The following is a 26582-nucleotide window of genomic DNA, read 5'->3' as shown; positions in this document are numbered from 1 at the left end:
GTTGAACTTTATCTTTACTATTTACCTCTCTTTATTTTTGATATTTTTATTTCCAAAAATATAAAGAAATGAAGTTTGCTAACATTTTGTTTTCATTTGCACGCAGTCACATAGGTTTGGACGTTTTTTGTTTCCTGTTAGAACATTTTAACTGGTAGCTATTAAAAATGTGCATTTTCCTTCAATAACTACATGAAATACTTTTTCTATACTGAAGTTTGTATGACTTCATTATAAGTGAAATAATGTTTTCAGAATTTTTTTAAAATAATATCTTTGCCTCTTGTCAGCCTAATTGAGTAATTTCTAATCGTTAACTCATGATATTGACTCCATGAGACAACAGCGACATGGAATGTATATTTTGCTAGCATGTGATCTAGTCCGATTTTAAAACAACTAGATTCCCATGTAGATAATTTGTGCACGTAATAAGTGTAAACCTAGGGGAAATATTAAGTTAGTTTGTCACTTTGAGATAGGCATCCAAATAGCCATAAAATTAATTCTTGTCACATCTGTTTCTCCAATAATAATGGACTGTGAATAACATTGATGTTGTTCAAAATTGGAAATTCAATTTGAGCTTATAGTTCCACTATTTAAGAAAGTTCATCCCCATTGCTGAGATGGCAATCTCTGCAGTTAGAAACAGATGGGGTTAACTCCTCACATGGCCACATCTTGTGTAGGCCTGGCAGGTCTCATTTTATGTAGCAGGAGATCATAATGCCACCTACAGCTTAGGGTTACTGAGATGATCACATAAAAAAATACGTATCATTTACGAAGCACTTAGTAACTTTTAATAATTTTTTTCATGTTTTTCTTCCAACAGCCCCTTCCAGCTCACACTTACTCTCTACTCTCGCCATGAGGAACTACAAGCTTGTTGGCTAACCAGGTCCTGCACTTGCCCACTTTTTACACTTTTGCTGGTACGCCATCCTCCACATATAATTGCCTCTTCTCCTAGTTTCCACCTGTTAAAGACTGCCTACTTATTAAAGCAATGCTTAGGTATACTTTTTTATGAATTCTCACCTGATGTCCCCAGTCTAATGTGCTGGCTTTCCATGAACTATTGCTACCTTTTTAAACTACTATTGTTACGCATTTCACATTTTGCCTGGGCTTATATGAATTTGTGAGTGTGTTTTTAACTTCTTATAGAAGTAAACATATACAGAAAAAAAATCAAACCATAATAACATCGCTGAGAATGATTGTCTATATCTGTCTATCTCTATCTACCATCTATCTATCTATCCATAGATCTATCTGTACATCCATCCATCTATCCATATTACCTCTACTTCATTTTCTATCATTTTTTTCACGCTCATTTTCTCTTCACAGACTTGTTTCCTAGATGTTCATTGAATTTCTCCCACCTTATGGTTTCTGCACTGGCTGTTTCTCTGTCTGGATAACACTTCCCCCAGTATTTAATAGATGAAGTCCCTCACCTCCTTCAAGTCATTGTTTTAATGTCACCTTTTCAATGAACCCTTTCCTAATCTCCTGATTTTAAATTGCCACCTGCTACTGCACTACTAATCCTTTTATTTCACTACACATCGCCTTTTTTTCCTTAACATCACCATCCAGTTTATGATACCATTTACTTATTGTGTTTATTGTTTATTTTTATCTAATCATGCTATAACACAAACCTCTTGATGGTAAATATCTTTGCTAGTTTTGTTTTACTGAAAGTTCTTTAGTGCCTAGAAGAGAAACTGACAGATAGAGACACTTTATTTATGCATGTTGTGTGTGGCAGTAGTTTATTCATTCTCATCACTAAACAGTATTCCATTGAATGAATATAATACAATTAACTTATCTATCCTATTCTATTGCTGAGGTAGTTATTATTATTAATTTTTTTTGTGAGAGAAGATTCACCCTGAACTAACCTCCATTGCCAATCTTCCTCTTTTTGCTTGAGGAAGATTCGCCCTGAGCTAACATCCATGCCAGTCTTCCTCTGTTTTGTATGTGGGTCGCCACCACAGCGTGGCCACCAGCAAGTGGCGTAGGTCCACACCTGGAAACCAAACCCAGGCTGCCAAAGCAGAGCACACCAAACTCAACCACTAGGCCACAGGGCCTGCCCCCTGAAGGTAGTTATTTTTAATTTAAGGTTATTTCTAATCTTTGACTTTTAATAAAGCCAAAATTTGGTTCTATGAAAATGTCAACAAATTGGCAAATATTTAGCTAGATTGATTGTAAAAGAAAGGGGAAGAATACAAATTGTCTTTATCAGAAATTAAAGACAGGTTAACAAATCCTAAAGACATTAAAAGAATGAAAAGAAATATGTGGATGATTTTATGTTAGCAAATTTGGCTACTTGAAGAAATGGAAAGATCTTCACAATTGTGAGTTAGGTAAAGATTTTTTAAATGTTAAAAAGAGACACAAACAAAAAAAAGATAAATTGGACTTTATCAAATTAAAACTATTTGCCCTTTGAAAGAAAAAATGGAATAAAGGAACAGACAAGCCACAGAATGGGGGAAATTATTCACAATACATTTATCTGACAAAAGATTTGTAACCAGAATATATAACTGATTCTTATACTTCAATAATAAGACGATGACAACTGAATAATGTGTTAGCGAAGCATTTGAACAGGCATTTCACAAAAGAGGATAAAATAATGCTATTAGCACATAAAAAGATACTTAATGTCATTCATCATATGGTAAATGTAACTTAAAACTACAATGAGGGGGCCGGCCTGGTGCCGCAAGTGGTAGTGCGTGCTCTCCGCTGTGACGGCCCGGGGTTCACCGGTTCGGACCCGGGCACGCACCGACGCACCACTTGTCAGGCCATGCTGTGGTGGCATCCCATATAAAGTGGAGGAAGATGGGCATGGATGCTAGCCCAGGGCCAGTCTTCCTCAGCAAAAAAAAGAGGAGGGCTGGCAGATGTTAGCTCAGGGCCGATCTTCCTCACCAAAAAAAAAAAAAAACACACAACTATAATGAGATACACATTTATTAGAATAGCTAAAAATATAAAATTAGACAGTATCAAGTGTTAAATTAATTAAACATGGAGGCCATTAGACTGAGGTGCTCTCACACTGCAGTGGCCTAGGTAAGCAAACCAAAATCTAAGCCTGCAAATGCCTCAAGGTTGCAAAATCAAAATACTAAGAACAGCCAATCATAAACAGCCAACTCGGCTTTAAGTTATAGCCAATCAAATAGCTTCCTTCCTTTGTTTCTGCACTTTCTCTGTATAAATCTTCCCCTTGGCTCCTGTCAGAGAAGCACTCTTAACCACTTCCAGTTTGGCACTGCCGCATATAGATAGATTTTTGCTCAAATAAACTCTTAAAATTTTTAATGCCTCAATTTATCTTTTAACACAAGTGTTGGAAATGTGAAGGAAATGATACTCCCATATATGGCTTAGGAGACTACAAAAGTATACATTCTCTTTAAAAAGCACCTCGGCATGAATGAATCTCAAAATCATTATGCTAAATGAAGGTAGCAAGGCACAAAAGATTGAAGACATAGTAAATGCTAGAAAATACACACTAATATCTAGTGACAAAAAGCAGATTGATTGTTGTCTGGAACCAGGTGTGGGTAAAGGACAAACTGTGAAGTGGCATAAGGACTCTTTCGGGAATTGTGAACGTATTCTGTATCTTTATTGTGGTGATGGTTTTATGAATGTATGTATCTCATCACAACTCATTGAACTGTACAATTTAAGTGTAGTTTATTTTATTCATATTATGCCTAGCAATAAAATGGGTAAAAGAAAATACATGCACCAACCAGGTGGGAGATGCTCAAAAAAAATTAGAGAGAAAAACAAGAAAGAAGGAAGAAAGGAATGAAGGAAGGAAGGAAGGAAGGAGGATAGGAAGGAAGGAAGGAAAAGAGGGAGAGAGGGAGGGAGGAAGGAAGGAAGGTAGGGAAAAATAAATGAAAAGACAAAGGAAACAAAGAGATCTCAGAAATGAAAACAGGCCATTTTAATTCCAATCTAATCTAATGCTGAATCTGTCTCTTCTGACATCTCATGGACTTTTTATTAGAAGAAATATTTAACTAAGGATCTAGTTCCACAAATATCCTCTAGCTAAAGGTCACCAGAAAGATACCTGTAATTGCTGTGTTTATTAGTTTTTGCATCAAGGGAAATGCTCACCACAGGACATCTCAGTAAGAGGGTTAAAATTTTTAAGAGATTTATAAGAGTCGTATAAGACTTGGTGATTTTCTGGGGAGAGAAGGCATTTAAGGAAGTGGGACTTTAGATTGGCTGCTGTCAGAAAGTTGGAGTAATTCTGTAATTGGTTAGTTTAAAAATTTTTGCCTATTGGAAGCACAGATACGAGCAAAGCTAAAGCTGCAATTAGTAAAGAACCAGCAGTCACTCATCTTCATCAGGATAAAGGTATGTTTGATCATCTTGCGTCTTAGACAATGTTCATGTTTTGTTTGTGCCCATGATTATGGAGCTGCTGTGTCTTTGTCTTGATCTATCATGGTCACAGAGTGGTCTTTTCTGATGTTTATGTTCTATGGAATTGGTTATGCTTAACAGGAGAGCACCTAGACTGAGCTGAGTGTTATACTAGCTCATGTCTATACCAAGGCATCGCTGATAATACTTGGCTAGTTCATGCATGTCAGCAGATGCTTTTCTCTTTCTCAGCTCAGAAAAACCTTTGACAAGGTGTCTTCAAGAAGGAAGGGAGAAAAAAAATTTTCTTCAATGATATTTGGGTCAAGAAAACAACATACAGGTATGAAAATAATTTTATGAGTAGCTGTTTAATCATGTATACATCCTTAGAAGTTGATCAAATGTATAATTTTAATGGAAAGAAATTATGAAGATTGACTTAAATTTTAACCTCAATTGATTTCACTACAAGTGGATCAGACTTGTAAACTGATCAGATTCTCTTTCTTTGGAAATTTGGAATTTATCTTAGTAACAGTTTTACTTTTACCATGTGCTTCGATCTAAACAATTAAGTGTTTTTTAATGTTCATATTCTGCCATGTGAAGCAAGATATAGATTGAACTAATATCTAATGAAAAAGATAAACATGTATTCAGAAGGAAACCAAGAAGAAGAAACATCCTTGATTGACTCTCTGATGTCCTTCTGGCTTCCATTTCCATCCGTTTTCATGATCCAGCTGTATTACTATCCTTGAGCTCCGTGAGATACCTAGTATTATTATTATATTTTCATTTTATTTGCTTAAAATCAAAAAGCCTTTTGTTTCTTGCCACAAAACAGTCTTAAGTAATTTAAGATTAAAATATCACTTTACCGGGCCAGCCCAATGGTGTAGTGGTTACGTTCACACACCCCGCTTCAGTGGCCTGGGGTTTGCGGGTTCGGATCCTGGGCACGGACCTACACAGAGCTCATCAAGCCATGCTGTGGCAGCATCCCACATACAAAAGAGAGAAAGATTGGCACAGGTGTTAGCTCAGGGACAATCTTCCTCACCAAAAAAAAAAAAAAAAAAAAAAAAGATCACTTTACGGTAACTAATAAATATTTAACACAGGAATGAAAAGATGTTATATATTAAGAAAATATATTTATGCAATCTATGACACCAAAAGGTTAAATAGTAATTCCTGCTTTGGTAGTGTTAGTTTGTTTTTTTCATTGTTGATGCTTTCTGCTTTTTTGTCTGTCTTCTCTCTCTATATCATAATAGATCTAAGACAGACATGCACTTCAGAAATACTTGACAAAGATTTTAAAATTTTACATCCTTGTATCTAATACAAGACCTAGTGAGTCTGAGTATATCCGATTGACATATAGAAAGGAAGGAGAAACAAAGGTAAGGAGAGGAATAAAAAATTTCTGTCATTAATGTTAGACATATTTGAATTCAACAACAAATGCATTAAATGATATAAAGAGAATATTTATCAAATTTATAACCTATAATAAAGATATAGCTCTCATGACTCCACGTACACCTGATAGAATAGCATTAAAATGTAAAGTAGAACCTGATAAAATATAACAAAATTATGACAGAATTCAATATATTGGAAGACTTTTAACATATTCCTCCAGATCCTTGAAAGTCTACCTAGTTAAAATATATGAGCCTATACATGGATTCGTATAGTACCATGAATAATACTATCTATACAATTGATAAAATATGTATCTATATTAGATCTGTGTGGCTGACAGACTCTAAGGTAACCCCATGATCCCCTCTCCGTGTTCATGCCTTTGTGTAGTACCCTCCCCTTGAGTGTAGGTGGTACCTGTGGCTAGTTTCTAACCAACAGACTGTGACAACAGTGATAGGATGTCACTCCTATGATTATGTTATGTCATATAAGACTTTGCCTTCTAGAAGATTCTCACTCTCACTCTTTTGCTGTCCTTGAAGAAGCAAGCTGCCAGGTTTGAAGCGTCTACGAAAGGGCCACATAGCAGGATATCGTGATGGCCTCCAAGAGCTGAGGTAGCCGTCGGTTGGTCAACAGGCAACCTAAAAACTGAAGCTTTCAGTCCTATAACTTGAAAATGAATTCTGCCAACAACCTAAGTGAGCTTTGAAATTGCCTCTTCTTCAGTTGACCCTCCAGCTAAGAACACATCCCATCTGACACCTTTATTGCAGCCTGGCGAAACCCTGAATCCAATAACCTGATGAAGCCATGGCTTCACTCCTGAACCACGGAAACTGTGAGATAATAAATGTATATTGTTTTAAGCTGCTAAGTTTGTGGTAATTTATTACACAGCAATAGAAAACTAATACAGGTATTGGTACCTAAAAATAGGAGGCTTCTGTTAAAAATATCTACAAATGTTGGGGTGACGTTAGAACGGGTAGGTGGAAGAAGACTGGAAGAAATTTGGGGAACATGATAGAGAAAGCCTTAATTGCGTTGAACAGATTGCTAGGAGAAATCTAAATATTAAAGATGTTGTTTGTAAGGGCTCAGAAGGAAGTGAGGAACATGTTCTAGAGAACTGGAGTTAGATTCTTGCGATGAAGTGGCAGAATACTTAGTGCACTTGTCTCCTGCAGTTATGTAGAAAGCAGAACTTGTAAGTGGTAAACTTGGTTATATAGCTAAAGAGATTTCCTAGAAAAGTATTGAAGGTGGTCACTGCTTCTTCTTGCTGCTTATAGGAACATGTAAGAGGAGAGAGACAAACTGAGGTAAGACATGTTAAGTAAAAAGAAGTGAGGACAGGATGCTTTTGAACATTCTCAGCCTCTTTACATGGCGAAGAATGCACATATTAAGAGATTCACTATAGGGAAAGTTTGTTCTAGAGAAAAAGCTGAGAGTGTGACTCTATAACCTTCTACCCAAACCTCATAAACATAAAAAAGTTAGTGTGTTCAATTATGTAGAGGGTACTTATAAGAGATTAGGTTGTACATCACAGATCCTCTCAAACAAACCATAGGGCCCCTACAAAGCCTAAAGGCATTGTCCTTGAGCCATCTCAGCAGGAACCAAAAATAGGGAGTTATCTGGAAAAGATCTGTGAGTGTGGCTTTGGTCTAATGGAGTGGACTTTAATGAAATACGTGAGAGACCTATAATGTTCTTGAGAAAATTATTTTAGCAGAAACAATGCCAGCTTGGACTAAAATACACAGAGAGAATACAAAATAAAAGGCGGCTACTGGACCTTCCCCAAATTCCTGTCTCTCTCTCTTTCTATAATTTATATATAGTTTTCAATAAATTTGTTTTTAAACATAATGGTCTTTGTTTTATTAATTTTAAAAATATATTTTGCTTTAAACCGAAAAAAATATATATATATCTTGCCTGATACTTTCAATTCTGTTTTATGTCTTTCCCAAAAAAGTTATATTTATATTTAATTCGTTTTTGGTTATTTTAAAATTAATATTAATTTTAATATTTGTTTTGTTTATTCTTCTTACTTTTGGTTTGATTTGCTAATTTTTTTTCCTAGATTCTTGAGAAGCTGCTTATATGCAAAATTTGTTCTATAAATAAATGTGATTAAGATCATAAATCTTTCTCTCATATTGCCACCATGCTTGTCTCTTCAACCTGTGAATTATTTTGACAAATGTTTAAAGTTTCTAAATAGATTTAACATTTTTGAGTCTGATTTATTGCTTCTATTGCTACTGACATTGGGGAAGTTTTATATCAAATATTTTGAATTTTTGCAACAAACACATATTAGTTATGGATTAATTGTGCTGGTTAAATTTCTACATTATAGAATATATTTTCTATATACAAAAATAGACTTCTTTAAATTGTTTTTCCATTTCATCTAAAGCTACAGATGCATGTGTATTAAAATCTCTCACTGTGATTTGTGGATGTTTTTCAACATTCCTTGCATAATCTGTCAGTTTTTAACCTTAATTATTTAGAGAAGTTTCTGATTTCCTAATTGAAGTAAGAGAGGGCAGAAAGCCAAAGAATTTTGTTTCTGATTTCCATTATTTCAATTTAAATTTTATGTTAATTGTGTAGTGATCAATTATTTTTGAATGGCCCTTCCTATAAAAAAGTTGTATGAAATATTAGAACCGATTGATACAGAATAGGATCCTAGGGATAGATCATAGAAGGACACAGTCTCCACATTCATCTGATCACCCTCACTGTCCCTAACTTTCCATTAAGAACCCATTATGTATCTATTAGTCATAAATTTATATACATTCTTTTTAAACCTATTTATGTTTTAATCTACTACCTTTTCAGCATAATGAGTCCTTTATGCATTTTATTTACAGCATACATTTATACTACTTTTAATTTGTTCTCCTATATGAAATGCTTTCTTTAAGGGTCAAGGGATGAAGAAATCTGAACTGTATATGGACTAAAAATGCATGGCCTTATTTTTAGCTTAAAATTTGCAAGCTTCGTTTAGATAATACTTATTATTGGTATGACGATGAAAAAGTTTTTAAATGCATCAGGGATTTCCCAGAAAAAGATACATTAAACCTTTGGGTACCAAATAATCTGATGTTCTTCTTCTTACATGCATATCGTTGTACACTACAGTGGCTATTTTATTTACATTACGCAAGGGAGTGCCATTTAAGCCATAAGTACAACTCTCCATAATTCAACTTAGTTTAAACATCTTGCTAGAGGAATTGTAATCAAATTTAGCTTCAGGACATACTGTAGAGTAACACAAAAGCTCTATATGCACAGTTAAGATTATACTACAAATGTGGTCTCTATTTTATTATTTGATGAATGATATGTCACAAAGTGTTATGTGATTCCATAATAAAAGATGCTATTATAATGCCTCTGCCCAGAAGAACAAAGTTAATCTTGCCAAGAGGACTTGAACTCTCAAATCCTAGAGTTAAGTAAGTTGCCTCAGGGCTCATTCTTTGAGTTCTTGGAATGGAAGAAAATATATGTGGGCATCCAGTTCAGGTCTCCCAACTGCATTAGGCTTCCAAAAGTGTGTCTTCTAGATGTTACATCACTTATGTCAAATTTCACTTTAAAATACATATATAGTTAGATGTCTTTAAACCATTAAAGTAGCTATTCCTTTCAAACTAAGCAAAAAATTCCACTCATGAACGAATAAGTGCAGTAGTTTAGTTTAAGTACCGGTGATGGTGCGCATAACTCAACCACAAATTACTTTCAAATAAGGAACTTCCTCCTTGACCCATCTTATTTCAATTAAAGCTTTCTAAGAAGAAAGCATCGTCTCCACAAGGGTACAGTTCAAAATAAAAAACCCAGGAGATATAAAATAGTTTAAATTAATTTATCAGATTTTGTCATCGGTAAGTTGGACATGAACAGATGAGTTATCAAATAGGTATGCTTCATTGGAAGAAAAATTCTATCAGCAATCCATGTGCATCCTAGAACATGATGGCATAATGGTGATTACATGTGGCTAATGAGTAAAAGATGTGGTTCTGAAAACTGGAGGACCCCTTCCTCTTGAATACAAACATAACTTTTAATTTTATCTTAAATTAAAATTAATTTTTTATTTTATTGCTTTGTAAAGAAGCAAGCCTAGACAAAACAGATTTGTGAAGAAGACTAATCTAGGTTTTCATTTTAAAGAAAAGATCATTTTTGCCATCTCCTAATTCTCTGTAACAGTAGAGACTTACTGGAATGGTCAGTAATGTCTTTCTAACCTATAAGGAAAAAGTGAAGCCTCACCTGTCTTGGTTTTTGCATTTAGTTACATTGCATACTTTAAATAAATAATATATAATATGAACATCAAAGCCTTGAGATTTCTGAAAACTTGGGGACTAAAAACAAGAAATGCAATCATCTGGAAGAATTGTTGGAGTCAGAAATCTGAGATAAAAAATCATAATTGACTAAAAGAAGGCATTGAGAATGAAAGTATTTAACAATGGCATCACTATTGTGATGCTATTAATAATAGACAATTGGGACAGAGTTCATAATGACTTAATCCCTACTCCATTAACTTTTATGAATTTAATAAAAATCTATTAAAATGAAAATATGCCACATTGAAATTACCAAGCTCGGATATACTTATTTTTGATGAGTTTCTAGAATGTATTCCGGTATGAATTTCCACCATCTAAGTGAACTGTGAAACAAATTGCTTTATTTACCATTATCCTAGATTTTTTTTAGCTCGTCTCTTTTAGTTATTTGTAGAAGCCAATATGCAGTATAACAAAACAAAGTATTACAGAACCTTCAAATTATTTTCTCTGAATTTGTAGAAAACCAGCTATTGTTTAACGAACCCTGATGCTGTAGTTACTGACAGTTAAAACAATAAGTTAGAAATAAATGACTGTGCTTCTTTTCCTTGTTTGATAGTACTTGGCATTTTGCTACTGTAAAAACCATAAGGCCCAACATATATTTTTGAATGATTTTGTACCATACTGAGAAAGCTACCCAGACGCATTAGAAGGATAGGTTGTTATTTAGAGAAAATTGTGATAGAAACTATTGCCTTCCAAGCCATAAGTAAGCTGGGTTAGCAGCAGCAATGCTGGGGGAACAACAACCCTAGCACATTTCATGTCCATTTACACTAAGTTGCCCACAATTACACTTGTAGTTTTACACGGAAATGGTAGATCTATTATTTTCTCTGAGTATGCTATAAATGTCTTCCTGCTTGCCTATGTCTGTAGATTTAAAGTTTTTCCCATCCCAAATCTGACAATTTTCACTTGCCTCAACATATTTATACTGGTTTTTTGCAATTTGTGTTTCTAAAAGTTTACTTCGCTGCCTTTGTATCATTCTCCCCAAAATACACATACTTTCTGTGAATTATTTTTTACTTGGAAGTCTAGCGTTGATTTCTCCAGGATAAAATGTTAAGAAAAGCAGCATCTTAAATTCAGCGTGATTTGGATGAGATGATACATTTTGTTATCAGCTTAGTTTGTTCATTGAAATGATCTTATTTGCTTTCAGAACAGCTTCAAAACACACAGAAGCTCAATATATATTTTCCAAGGAGTATAAATGCCTGTTCGATTAAATCAGAAAGGAACATGCACAGTAAAGGAAGAGAGTGTGGCTTATTTTGGTTAGAAAAAAAATGGAAAATTTTCTCATTTAGCTTAAAGGGTATTCTTAAATTAAGGAAATTTGCTTCTAAAGAAATGGTACAGGAGCCAGCCTGGTGGTATAGTGGTTAAGTTTAGTGCATTCTGCTTTGCCAGCCCAGGTTTGCGGGTTCTGGTCCCAGGCGCGGCCCCACACCACTCATCAAGCCATGCTGTGGCGGTAGCCCAAATATAAAATAGAGGAAGATGGGCCCAGATGTTAGCTCATGGCCACACTTCCTCAAGGAAAAAGAGGAAAATTGGCAACAGGTGTTAGCTCAGTGCCAACCTTCCTCACCAAAAAGAAAAGAAATGGTACAAATGATGAGATGAAAAGGCTGAGTCTTTTCTTTCCCAGCTCTATGGGTTATGTTCTAGGATCTTCTGAAACGTAAGTATATGAGTGAGAATATACATCACGACAGTATATGTATTTGAACTGTCACGGTAAAGACTGATATACTTATCAAGTAAAGATATACACAATAAAATGAGAAATAGTCTTGGCTGGACATAACAATCCAAGTAGTAATAATAGCAATAATAAAGGAAGAAACAGCACAACGAGGACTATAGTGACTAACACTATTTTAGACCTATTATCTAGCAGGCAATAGAAAAGGCACTTTTTCCATAATTTTATTAAATCGTTGTAAAAAATTTATGAAATAAATATGAACAAATTCCCAGGAGACACCATGTCTAGTTTAGAAAGGTAAATTATCTAAGTGACTCGGTTTCTACATTTCTCACAGAGAATGAGACGGGGTCAAAAAGAGTGGGGAAATTTGGTAAATTTAAAACTAAAAGTAGAGAGCAGATGACCAATGAGGCTTCAGTTGCTCCTTCACAATAAAACAGGAACTACATCATGGATTATGGTTATAAGACAATTTGAAGATTCTGCAACATTTATAACAAGGACTCTGGGAGGTCCATGACATTGTACGCAATATTATGTATGTATGCATAATTTTTCCAAAAAGGTTTCAACGGATTGTCAACGAATTCCTATGCCTAGCTCCCAATACTGAAAAAAGGTGAGAATCAATGTTTTATAAATTAAATATGTTTTCAATTTTTACAATCGTCTTTATCTGCAATGAAATCTTTTTTTCTTTTTTGCTAAATCCGATATGTCCAGGAAAGTAAGTAAGCTGAGAACTGGGAAGAGTGCATCCACCTTAATCTGCTCTCAGATGAATCCCCAAGACAAAAATGTAATGCAGAGCCCACTGAGGAAAGAGAAGTTTTCAGGAGAGAGCATAAGGCCTGACAAGACTGCTAGAGATTTTAATAGAAGAAATGTGAATAAAGTTGTCCTCCCATAGGTATTAATAGATACATTCCTTGATTAGAAATTAAGTTGCATTGAAACAAAAAGCTAGTAAGGAGCAAAGAGCCGGTAAGAGGGGATTTGGACCCCACATTTTTCCCCACTATACAATGCAAGTGTAAAATAACACAACAAGGCGAAATGTCTCCAATCCTCTAATGACTTGACAACACAAGCGGTTACATTGCAAGAAGGGGGTTATGTAGGAAATATCTTGCTGAAAATGTTCATAAATAGTTTTAAATTGTTTTGGTTCAATTTATGTTAAACAGTAGCATGCTGTGTTTTTAAACTCTAACATTAAAATAATTTTAGAAATACAAATATATAGTTACGGTACAATTATAAATCTACATAAACATCTCTGTCATTACTAGAACATATCAAAATTGGGCAGTATTTTTTAAGTGCATTTCCTAAAATATCCAAAGTGTAATGAACTCAACGTAGGAATTAAGTCCTTTACTCTCAGTATTTAGTGATATATATATATATTTTTGTGTGTGTGTGAGGGAGACCAGCCCTGAGCTAACATCCGATGTCAATCCCCCTCTTTTTTGCTGAGGAAGACTGGCCCTGGGCTAACATCTGTACCCATCTTCCTCTATGTGGGACGCTGCCACAGCATGGCTTAACAAGTGGTGCATCAGTGCGCGCCCGGGATCCAAACCCGCGAACCCCAGGCTGCTGTGCAGTGGAGCACGTGCACTTAACCGCTTGCGCCACCGGGCCAGCCCCTTTTAGTGATATATTTTGAAATATAAAACAGATTTCGCCTGGAAGATGACACCTCCAATCCCTCGTTGAATATCCTGTTGTTTCTTTACTAACAAATTATTTTTTTCACCCACAAAGGAAAATTTCCTTAAGAGTTAGTTCTACTGTGTCAAGTTATCTTAAAAAATAACAGCATTACAAATCTGAGGCCCGTGATTATGTTAGTTGTAATGTTTATCCCTGAAATCATTTAAACACCTTTCATAATATAAATCTTTATATGCTATACCTCATTTAAGAGCTATTAAAATATTTTCCATCTCAAATAGTGTACCTATTAATAATGACTTAATTTTATTACTTATCAGACATGGTTTTACATTATCAGAAATCTCATATCAAGTCTGTGCAGTTTAATATGTAAAGCTTCTGCAAAAAGTATTGGTAATCTCTTGATATATCTCTTGATATATATTTTCCGGCTAAAATTTAACAAACAGTCAAATTTAGAACACAATAATTGCAAAATCTGACTTTTGTAAGGCAAAATATAACATAAAATGTTAATAAATCTAATTTCAAAAATTAAATTAAAGTGAATTCATAACATTTTATAAAATACTTAAAACAGTGAATTCACTATGAGTACATATAATAGATTGAACTGAATATATGTATATTTCAAGGTTTTACACAAAACACACACACTCATTATTGCCAGAAATACTAACAAGAACAATTAAATCAAGACAAATTCCTCAGAAATTTAAAATTAGTCTTATTAGGCAAGTATTGATTTATGTAGTCAAAGGAAATCCTACATTAAGCTAAAACTCAGTGTGAAATATACCATAGGTTGCTTAAGGTTTATTTCATTTTAATTGGTAGAATTCCAGAGTCTAGAATTAAGAAAAAAATAAGCTTATTTTAAACATTATATTTAATTAATAATTCTTCTTTAACTTGATTTTAGTTATGGTTACTTCATGTACTATCTGTAGGAAATTGAATTAATAAAAACCTCTAACATATTGGAATATTGCATAAGGCTTTCCATTTTATACCTCAGTTTCCTTCTTTGTATCCAGTGACCAAAATAGTACCAACTGTAGAGGTCTACTGCAAAGATCAAGTTTATCATTAAATGTTTCAATTTTAATGTTATTTTGATACAGTTTTAATAATTTAATTTCCATTTGTTAGTTAATAGTACATCAAAAAGCAATAAATTATTTCTGACCTTTTATCCTGTTACTTTATAAAATTTGCTGATTAGTTCCAGTAGTTATTATGTGCAGTCTTTGTTAGGTTTTGTACATTTCTTAGGATTTTCTATGTATCTGCGTATGTTGTCTGCAAATAAAGACTATTATATTTCTTATTTTCTAAACTGAGTGCCACTTATATCTTTTTCTTGACAACTTGAAATTGGCAGGATATCCACTAAATTGTAGAATATAAGTGAGGAGAGTGAGTATCCTTGCCTTGTTCTAGATCTTAAGAAGAATATATTCAGTGATATTAACTCGAGATTTTTTTTTTTTCATAGCTAGCCTTTATTAGATTGAGGAACTTTCTTGCATTTCTAGCTTGCTGAAATTTTTTATCATGAATAGATGTGGAATAATTCAAATGTGTTTTTCTGCACTGTTGAGATGACTGTATTATTTTCAAGTATTGATACTCTTGTGTTTCCTAGATAAATCATACTTATCTACAGTATATTATTTGTCTCATATATAGCTGGAATCATATATAAATGAACTTCACCAGAAAATTTAGAGAATTTCAGCAAACTGAAATTTTTACTTATTCTATCCTTGTTGATGAGGAATGTTGGTCTGTAGACTTATTTTCTTGTAATGTATTTGTCTAGTTTTGATATCAAGATTTTTTTGATAAAATGAGGATGTTTTAACATTTCATGTTATCTTAAATATTAGTTTATTAGTTATACTTTTATTTATTTTTGTAGTGTGGACTTAGAAAAACTAAAAATTAACAAGAGTAGGGTGAGTACTCTTGTGACACAGAAACCCAAAATTTCTGGCACTGCAGCCCAAATGTTTGTATATATGGCTGTGTATAAACAAGACTGTATAAACCTCAGATATTATGAGAGTCAGGGAAAAATTAGCAGTGAAACTTTAATTCTGCTTCCCATCTGAACTCCAAGAAAGACTATAAAACAGGGTGCCCTATTCTTGGCCTGAGATCTGTAGGATAGCTATAGTTGGTATTTTGCACACAGATTTTGCATACTTTGGCATGGGGAATAAAAGCCTATCACAAATTTACTGGTCTGCATCAGGTGGTGGCAATCCTGAGAAGACAAGCAGACAGGGCAAAACCCAGGTTTGGGTTGAAGAGGCTATATAATGCAAGAACTTTTCTCAGTAAACAAAGGCAAGATCCAGACCATCAGCCATAGAAACTAGATGAGGCTGTCACACCTCATAGAAGAGCCAGTGACCATAGCCAAACAACACTCAGCAAAGATGCGGTCTGAAAGTCCATGCTCTTCAACAATGCTGCTTCCCTGATACTAGAACAATACATAATCCCCTATCTTCCATCTCAGGAATTTAACTCCTACCAAGGATAACGAACAAGAGAAGAAAGAAGGTGAAGAATTTCTGAAAGGCTATGTATTAACTCCAAAAGAGACTAAACTGTGATTCATGATCACTGAGAATAATAAGTGAATTTGGATGAGAAATCACTGTATTAGACTAAAAGTACCACATAGGATGAAATAAATGGTCTTCTCTAGATAGATTATGGCCTCAATAATAAACTAAGTTTTATAAAATAAAGATTCTTTTTCACATCTGTGTGGCAGTTTGTAAATCATGACCTATTACATGTAGAATCAAGATATTGTTAAATAACCTCATTCTATTATAAAGATATTTTTGTCTTAACCTATACTCAGTACTCTCTTCAACTCTCAGGTTATGTTCTAAAAAGTGTTTGATACTCCCTCCAAGGAAAATAGTAATAGAGGAAGCAATTCACAGTAATCTAGATTATTCAGTCATAAAATGGAACATCTGAAAAACCGACTTGATAAGCAATGATAATATGTATTTTTGCATAGCAGGCAGTTTGCTAACTTACAAACAGATTCAGTTCCAAAAGTTCATGTGCTAGGAGATTTTTAGAGCTCAGAACATATTTTTCCTCTAGGAACAATGTTGAATGTGGTAGTTAGGTTATCACACCAGACCAAAAAGCCTGTCAAATCCATAAGTAGTTAAGTTTAGTTTAATACATGTTTATTGAATACTTATGGTAGGCACTGTTTGTGCTAGGCTCTGAGGATGCAGATTCACCTACTTGCATTCAAAGAGCCATGATATATCTGAATTATTAATTTATGTATGCAACATGTAAATACCTATTTAGCACCTAACTTAGATGCTGGAGATATAATATGAGCAAAAGATGGGTTTGCTTTCAAGAAGCATGCTTTGAAGTAGAAAGGGAATGGACACTCACTTGACTCAGCTAAGTATTGCTAAAGTGGTGTTATATGAAAGGCTTTGGATGCTGTAAGTGTTAATAAGAGGGGACGTTACCCTTGTTTGGTGAGTGATTTCCCAGGGGAATGCTGACTTATGAAGAATTATTGGGGTTTACCTAAACCAATCTGTGGGAAGAAGGGGAAGAGAAAGATTTCCTGGCATGAACAGAAGTCCTTAGGGAAGAGAATACATTTAGAGGAGTTCCAGCAGTTATACATCTTGGGTTGACTACACATAAGTAATGAACAAATTGATGAAATATACATAAGCCAGGGATTGCCTGATAATTAGGTTATGTTGCATAAGTACTTTAAAAAATCTAGCTGAATTGAAAAGTATTCCAATTAGGCATCAAATTATATTCCCAGTAGAAAATAAGATTCATAATGGTTTGCCAAAAGTCCTGATCCAGTACATGGGACTAATTGGAAGGTGATTTTCACTTTGTGTCCTGGTTCTATTATTCCTGAATAGAACCTATTGTGAATGAGCCATGATTTCACGGTCAGATGTAGTCTAGGCTGTGCAATGTGCTCTGTCATATGATGACCAATTTGGCAATGCAGACATAATTCAGAGAAACAGTGGGTTCAGTTTCTGATCACCACAATAAAGTGAATACTGCAACAAAGTGAGTCATACAAATTTTTTGGTTTTCCAGTGTATATAAAAGTTATGTTTATACTATACTGTAGTCTATTAAGTGTGCAATAGCGTTATGTTTTAAAAAAACAATGTACAAATCTTAATTAAAAAATACTTTATTGCTAAAAAATGCTAACCATTATCCGAGCCTTTGGTGAGTCATAATCTTTTTGCTGGTGGAGGGTCTTGCCTCAATGTTGATGGCTGCTGACTGATCATGGTGGTGGTTGCTGAAGGTTGAGGTGACTGTGGCAATTTCTTAAAATAAGACAACAATGAAGTTTGCTGCATCAATTGACTCTTCCTTTCATGAACGATTTCTCTGTAATATCCAATGCTGTTTGATAGCATTTTACCCACAGTAGAATTTCTTTCAAAATTGGAGTCAATCCTCTCAAACCCTGCCACTGCTTTATCAACTAAGTTTATGTAATAGTCTAAATCCTTTGTTGTCATTTCAACAGCCTTCACGGCATCTACACCAGAAGTAGATTCCATCTCAAGAAACCATTTTTTTTCTCATCCATAAGAAATCACTCATCAGCTGTGAAAGTTTTATAATGAGTTGCAGCAATTCACTCACATTTTCAGGCTCCACTTCTAATTCTAGTTCTCTTGCTATTTCCACCACATCTGCAGTTACTTCCTCCACTGAAGTCTTGAACCCCTCAAAATCATCCATGAGAGTTGGAATCAGCTCTTTCCAAACTTCTGTTAATGTTGATATTTTGACTTCTTTTTATGAATCATGATTGTTCTTAATGGCATCTAGAATATTGAATCTTTCCCAGAAGGTTTTCAGTTTACTTTGTCCAGATTCATCAGAGGAATCACTATGGCAGCTATAGCTTTACAAAATGTATTTCTTAAATAATAAGACCTGAAAGTTGAAATTACTCCTTGATTCCTGGGCTACAAATGGATTTTGTATTAGTAGGCATGAAAACAACATTAATCTAATTGTACATCTCCATCTGAGCTCTTGGGTGACCAGGTGTATTGTCAATGAGCAGTACTATTTTGAAAGAAATGTTTTTTCTGAGCAGGAGGTCTAAACAGTGGGCTTAAAACATTCAGTAAACCATGTTGTAAACAGATGTGCTGTCATCCAGGCTTTGTTGTTCCATTTATAGAACACAGGCATGGTAGATTTAGCATAATTCTTAAGGGCCCTAGGATTTTCAGAATGAAAACGAGCATCGGGTTCAACTTAAAGTCACCAGCTGCATTAGCCCCTAACAAGACAGTCAGCCTGTCCTCTGAAGCTTTGAAGAGAGACATTGACTTCCCCTCTCCATCTATGAAAGTCCTAGGGGGCATCTTCTTCTAATATAAGGCTGATCAACTACATTGAAAATCTGTCGTTTAGTGTAGTCATCTACACTAATTATCTTAGCTAGATCTTCTGGAAAACTTGCTGCAGCTTCTACATCAGCGCTTGCTGCTTCACCTTGCATTTTTATGTTATGGAGATGGCTTTTCCTTAGACCTCATGAACCAACCTCTGCTAGCTTCAAACTTGTCTTCTGCACCTTCCCCACTTCTCTCAGCCTTCATAGGTTGGAAGAGAGTTTGGGCTTGCTCTGGATTAAGTTTTGACTTGAGAATGCTGTGGCTGATTTGATCTTCTATCCAGACCACTAAAACTGTCTCCATATCAGCATAAGGCTGTTTTGTTTTCTTATCATTCATGTGTTCACTGGAGTGGCACTTTTAATTTCCTTCAAGAACTTTTCCTTTGCATTCATAACTTGGCTAACTGTTTAGTGCAAGAGGCTTAGCTTTTGGCCTATCTCAGCTTTCAACATGCCTCCCTCACTTAGCTTCATCATTTCTGACTTTCGATTTAAAGTGAGAGATATGAGACTCTTTCTTTCACTTGCACACTTAGAGGCCATTTCAAGGTTATCAATTGACCTAATTTCAATATTGTTGTGTCTCAGAGAATAAGGAGGCCCAAGGACAAGGAAAGAGATGGGGTAACGGTTAGTCAGTGGAGCAGTCAGAACACCCACAACACTTATTAACTTCACCGTCTTATATGGGCACGGTTTGCAGTGCCCCCAAACAATCATAGTAGTAACATCAAAGGTGACTGATGAGAGATCACCATAACAAATATAAAAATAATAAAAATGTTTGAAATATTGTGAGAATTACCAAAATGTGACACAGGGACACGAAGTTTCCAAATTTCCAAATGCTGTTGGAAAAATGGCGCCAATAGACTTGTTCAGTGCAGGGTTGCCATGAACCTTCCATTTGCAAAAAATGCAGAGTCTTCCAAGCACAACAAATTGAGCTATGCCTGTACAGGGTACTTCCTGTGTTAGAATTTGCAGCAATGCCTCCACAGTGAATCACAACTCCCTGGGCTTCTATTCCTCTGACACTGACTCTGGGCTTGGTCCTAGGACTGACTTAGGCCAAGAGGACATTAGTGAACATGACACAAGTAGAAATTTGATAGGCACTCCCACAGTGTAAGCTGTACTCTCTTCCTCCTGCAATTCGTTCCCTGTCAAGTGAATAAGCCTGGGCTAGCCTACTATAAACATGTAGTGCCAACACTAGCCAGCCCCAACAGCTGCACATGCGTATGAGTCCCCGTTAGAATATCCAGCCTCATCTGAGCCTCTGGGTAACTTGGCTCTTGAATGACCTCAGATGAGAGCAGCAGAACAGGCCAGCTGAGACCAGCACAAGATGCCGAACCATGTGACTGTGAAATGGCAGCTGTTTTAGGCCACCATGCTTCGGCATGATTGGTTATACAGCAGCAAACAACTGATGGTATTGACAAAAATGTTTGGGGAAATCAAATAACTCACTTTCCAGAATGCAAGTTTTTATGATTCACGTTTCTTACAAATGAAAATGAGAAAAAGTTGTAAGTTATCTTATGCACCACCAATGAAATCTTTATTCCTTGCTATTGCATGAAATTTCTGAAAATTTTATAAATATATTGTCAGACCATTTATTTATTCATCCACTCACCCTTCCGTTCATTAACTTAACAATATTTATTGAATAGCCAGCACAAGTCAGATACTCTACTAGTTGCTTTGAATTCAAAGGGGTAAATAAGACATAACATCTCTGTCCTCGGGTCTTCCCTTCTATCAAGGAAGAGATGCAGACAAGCAGGTGTGCATTTATACCACAAGATTAAAAAGATTGTGGGAGATCCAGGATCCCCTGGGACAAAGATTTCCAAAGAAGACTTCCAGGAAAAAGGAATATTTCAGCCCAATCTGGCTGCAGAGTCTAAGCTTATAACCATTTACATGTGTAGCTCAGATCATTATAAAAACCCTGTTTTAAGTAGCAGCCACTCTCTATTACTATAGTATTTTAGCTTCTAATATTAGCAATGTGAAGATGAAATAGAAGTTATTCTCTGTGTCTTTACTCATCAGACTTAGATCTAAGACATTCCCAAAATTCTCAGGTCCACGTTGAAACTCAGACTGCTCTAATGTATTAAGATTAGTGTATGAAATGCTACAAACGTCCTGATCCCCTTTGCTTCCCAGGTATAAAATCTTTTCACAGAAGCCTGAATCCATGATAACAAACCAAACTCAGCAAATCGATGGAGGAGGCCAGGCTTGAAATAGTTATGCCAGCCACAGTGAGACCAAAACTTTCTCTTGCACTGAGGCTGCAGTAATAAACTGTAATCAAATTTGCACTGCCATTATGGGAAAATGAAGGATACCATCCACATTCTTGGTCTCCTTGGACTACTTTCAACCAACAGGTTTCACTTTGTTCATTCTTGTACAATATCTGTGTCTTTGCCAAAACGTGCATAATGACCCCTCCAATTTTCAATAGCATGGAGTCATCATAGGCTTAAAGAACTTTTCATGCCACATTATCATCATGTTTACTTTGTAATGCTTCCTCATTGAACTTTAAGATTTTACATATGCATCTCTTTAAAGAAATACCTTCTTATTAGAAACACTTACATAAACATATGGAAGTATACTGTATCAATTTACAGATACATTTTAAGAATAAATTCCAGGATATGTATGTACATGTATATGTGTGTGTGTGTGTTTTAATAAACCTCAAACAAGATCATAGTATATGTAAGACTAGTTGTATGTGTTGCCTGCATATTCATTTTACCAGTTGTACACAGATAAAATAATATGTATTTATGTGTGGAAACGTATGGACATTGCATGCATTATTAACTGAACAAAAATAAACAAAGCTTATATGTTTAAATATTCTGTGTTTACCTGTTATGGAATTCAGATTCTGTGGTCATTTGTGCCCTTGAAACCTACTTTTCAGGTTTTCCAGTTCATAAGTGATTACCAGTCACAATTCTCACCAATCCACTATCTTTCCTCTTTATTCTTTCTAGGTTTGATGTCTATATCTCTCCAAACCCTCTCTTAGACATCATAAATGTGTGTGTGTGTGTGTGAGTGCGTGCGCACGTGAGAGAGAAAGACAGAGAGAAAAGAGAGAGAGAGGTAGAGAAACAGAGAGATAGGGAGAGAGAGAGAGAGGAGGAGAAAGATGGAAAGAGAATAATAATCAGTAACGAGGAGAAGACGTGATTAAAACAGACAGCAGTGAAGTAATGTTCCTGGCACATCTCTCCATCACTTTTTCAACAAATAGTGTTGGAATAATGAACATCTACATACAAAAAATATGAACCACAATCTAAACCTCATACCTTATACAAAAATAAATCATTTGAAAACTTTCTGCACAGGAGATTTGTCTATTCTCCCACATTTAACGATTTATTTATATCAGTGTGGACCCATGAATATTTATTGTCTAATTTGGATTATACTCCAATAATACTTTATTTTCTTGAACAGTTAGTTTTAGCTTTGGTTATTGAGGCCTCTTTTGATTGGCTTCTGGGTTCCTTTGACACACTTCCATTTTTATGGATTTTTTTTTTTAATCTTCCCTACTTTCTGGCACTATAAGATATCCAGGCTCTCCTGGTTAATTTCCTTCCCCTGTGTAGATTCAGTCAATTCTCCAAGGATGCCTTGTTCCTTTTATTGAACAATGTTATTAGAAACCAACAACTGGGTACCAAGCATGCTTACTGATATTGAGGTGTCTTTTCCTCTAGGCCCTTTCAGCTAACTAAATAAGGAAATATATGCCTGTATACTAACACTTATATATAGATATTTCTATAAATATGTTAATATGTAACTATCTGTGTTCATATTGGGCTATACATGAGATCATGCCAGATGCATCCAACACTAATCTATTACCAGACAGATCATTCTAGCCACCTCCCTTTGCTTGTCTGTAACCTCCCATTCCAGCAGTGAGAAACCTGACTTCCACCATCTGCCATTCTTGGTTATATTTGTTCAGTTCCAGTGTACATGTTTAGCAGTATCAGAAATGTTAATACATAACCCCATGGGAAACGACTTTATCAATTAGAGTATAGTATTTATATACAGTTACTTTCGCCTTTACTCTTACAATTCTACTCATTTCCAAAGTTACTTAGGTCAGTGATTTCCCGTCACCTCTCTTCAGTGAGATTAATTCATACATTTGTAATACAGTTAGATTCATTTGCCACATTTCATTCCATTCTGGGATGCCCTGACCTCCTAAATTATTTTCTAAGATTTGCATGCATTAAGGTAAACACTTTGCTCTGGAAGGTTCTGTGGTTTTTGACAAATGAATAGTATTGTGTGTCCACCATTAAAGTATCATACAGAATAGTTTCACCATGCTAGAAAACCCCCTGTGCTCACCTATTCAGCCCTCCTCGCATCCACTTGAATACTTGGCAGGTACTGATCTTTTTAACTTTTCTATAGTTTTGCCTTTTCCAGAATGTCATATAATTGGAACCATATAATATGTAGCTTTTTTATACTGGCCTTTTGCATTTAGTAACATGCAATTAAGATTCATCCTTGTCTTTTCATGGCTTGATAGTTCATTTCTTTTTGTCACTGAATAATGTTTATTATATGGATGCAACATAGTTTGTTTAAAAATTTGCCTGTGGAGTACATTTTGGGTGCTTCAAGTTTTGGGAGATTATGAATAAAGCTTCTATAAATATTCACATGAAGGTGTTTGTGTGGACATAAATTTTAAAATCAGTTGGGTAAATACTTAGGAGTACAATTTCTTGATTGTGTGGTAAGACTAGGTTTAGCTTTGTAGGAAACTGCCAAACTGTCTTCCAAAGTGGTTGTACTGTTTTTCATTCCCACCAAGAATGAATGTGAATCCTTGTTGCTTCACCTCTTCGCCAGCAATTAGTAGTTTTAGTTGTCAGGATATTGGTTATTCTAACAAGTGTGTAGTGGTATCTGATTGTTGTTTTAATTTTCAAACTCCTAATGATAATAGATGTCGAGCATCTTTTCATATGCTTATTTATCATCTGTTTATTTTCTTTGATGAGGTGTCAGTTCCGATCTTTAGACCAATTTTTAAATAGATTTTTAAATTTTTAAATTTGTTTTCTTATTGATATATTTTAAGAATTACTTGTAAATTTTTGATATAAGACCTTTATCAGACATGTGTTTTGCAAATATTCTCCTGTTCTGTGGCTTACCTTTCCATTCTCTTCACAGTGCTTGTAATAGAACAGAAAATTTTAATTTTGATAAAGTTCAGCTGATTATTTTTTCTTTTGTTGATTTTACTTTTACTTTTATTTTACTTTTAGTGTATCTAAAAATCCATGACAAATATAATGTCTGTTTCTCCTATGTTTACTTCTAGATGTTTTATAATTTTGCATTTTATATTTAATCCATTTTGAGTCAATTTTTGTGAAAGTAGAAAGGCCTATGTCCAGGTTCTTTTTTTCTTTCTTTTTTTTTTTGTATACGAACATCCCATTTCTCCAATACCATTTGTGGAAAAGACTGTTCTTTCTGCACTGAATTGTTTTGCTCCTTCAAATATCAGTTGACTACATTTATGTGTGTCTATGTTGGACTCTCTATTCTGTTCCTTTGAACTATGTGTTTATTCTTTTGCCAGTACCACACAGTCTTGATTACTATGGATTTATAGTAAGTATTTAGAGTCAGGTAATTTCAGACCTCCAACTTTGTTCCTCTTCCTTTGTATTGTGTTGGCTATTCTGGGTCTTTCCATATAAATTTTAGAATTTGTCTGTAATATCTACAAAATTTATCTACTAAATTAAGTTGCAACATCTACAAAATTGCTTGCTGTAATTTTGTTTGGGATTGCATTGAAACTATAGATCAAATTTGGAAGATATTATAACAATATTGAGTCTTCCTATCCATGAACACAGAATCTCTATTTATGTGGAACTACTTTGATTATTTTATCAAATTTTATCATTTTCCACATAAAGAACCTGTATATATCATTTTCCACATATAGAACCTGTGTTGTATTTATAACTAAGTATTTTATTTTTTGGTATTGTGAATGTTATCGTTTTAATTTATAATTCCAATTGTTCAGTGCTGGTACATAGGAAAGTAATTTACCTTTGTTAATCGTGTATCATAGGACCTATAGTAAGTTATTAGTTCCAGAGAGTTTTTAAAAATTATTAATATTTGTGATTTTCTACATAGATATTCATGTCATCTGTAAACAAAGACAGTTTTATTTCTTCCTGATCTGTATCCCTTTTATTTCCTTTTCTTGTCCAATTGCATAAGCTAGGCCTTCCCGCGCAACGTTGAATAGCAGTAGTGAATAAGTGGTGCCTTATTCCCAATATTTGGGGGAAAGCATCCAATTTATCACCATAAAACGTGATGTTAAGCTGTAGGTTTTCTGTAGATGTCCTATTTCAAGATGAGGAAGTTCCCTATATTCCCAGTTTGCTGAGTTTTTATTATGAGTAGGTATTGTATTTTGTCAAATGCTTTTTCTGTATCAACTGATAGGACTATATAGTGTTTTCATTCTTTAGCCTGTTGATGTGGTGGATCACTTCAATTGATTTTTGAATCTTGAAACAGCCTTGTATATCTACAATAAATCTTATCAGTGGTTGTGAAATTCTTTTTTGTTTTATTTGATTTACCAGTATTGTATTGACACTTTTGCATCTCTATTCATGAGAGATACTGATCTGCAATTTTCGTTTCTTGTAATGTCTTTACTTGGTTTTGGTATTAGATTAATGCTGACCTCATAGAACAAGTCAGGAAGTGTTCCCTCTGCTTCCATTTTCTGGAAGGAATTATAAGGAATTGGGATCATTTTTTCCTTAAAACGTTCATAGAATTGACCAATGACTCCATTTGGGCCTGTGTGTTTTGTTTTTTTGAAATATGTTAATTATTGACTTAATCTCTTTAATATATACATATCTATTTGTACTATAGATTTCTCCTTGTGTGTGTTTGTTAGTTTGTGTCTTTCAAGGAAATGGTCCATTTCATCTAAGTTATTAAATTTGTGGGCATAGAGTTGTTTATAACATTCATTTACCATCCTTTTGATATCCGTGGGACTGGTAGTACTGGATCTGCCTTCATTTCTGACGTTGGTAATTTGTGTCCTCTCCCTTTTTTTCTTAATTAGTCTGGCTATAGGTTTATCTTTTTTATCTTTTCAAAGAAACAGCTTTTAGGTTAATTGATTTTCTCTATTGTTTTGGCATTAATTTTTATTATTTCTTTTTTTCTGCTTGCTTTAGGCTTTAGGATCTTCTTTCTCTAGTTTCTTAATGTAGATGGAAGCTTAGGTTTT

The sequence above is a fragment of the Ceratotherium simum genome, chromosome 9 (genome assembly GCF_057802395.1).
Source record: "Ceratotherium simum simum isolate JZ-2026a chromosome 9, ASM5780239v1, whole genome shotgun sequence".
Classification (NCBI taxonomy): Eukaryota; Metazoa; Chordata; class Mammalia; order Perissodactyla; family Rhinocerotidae; genus Ceratotherium; species Ceratotherium simum.
Note: the sequence above shows the minus strand (reverse complement) of the source record.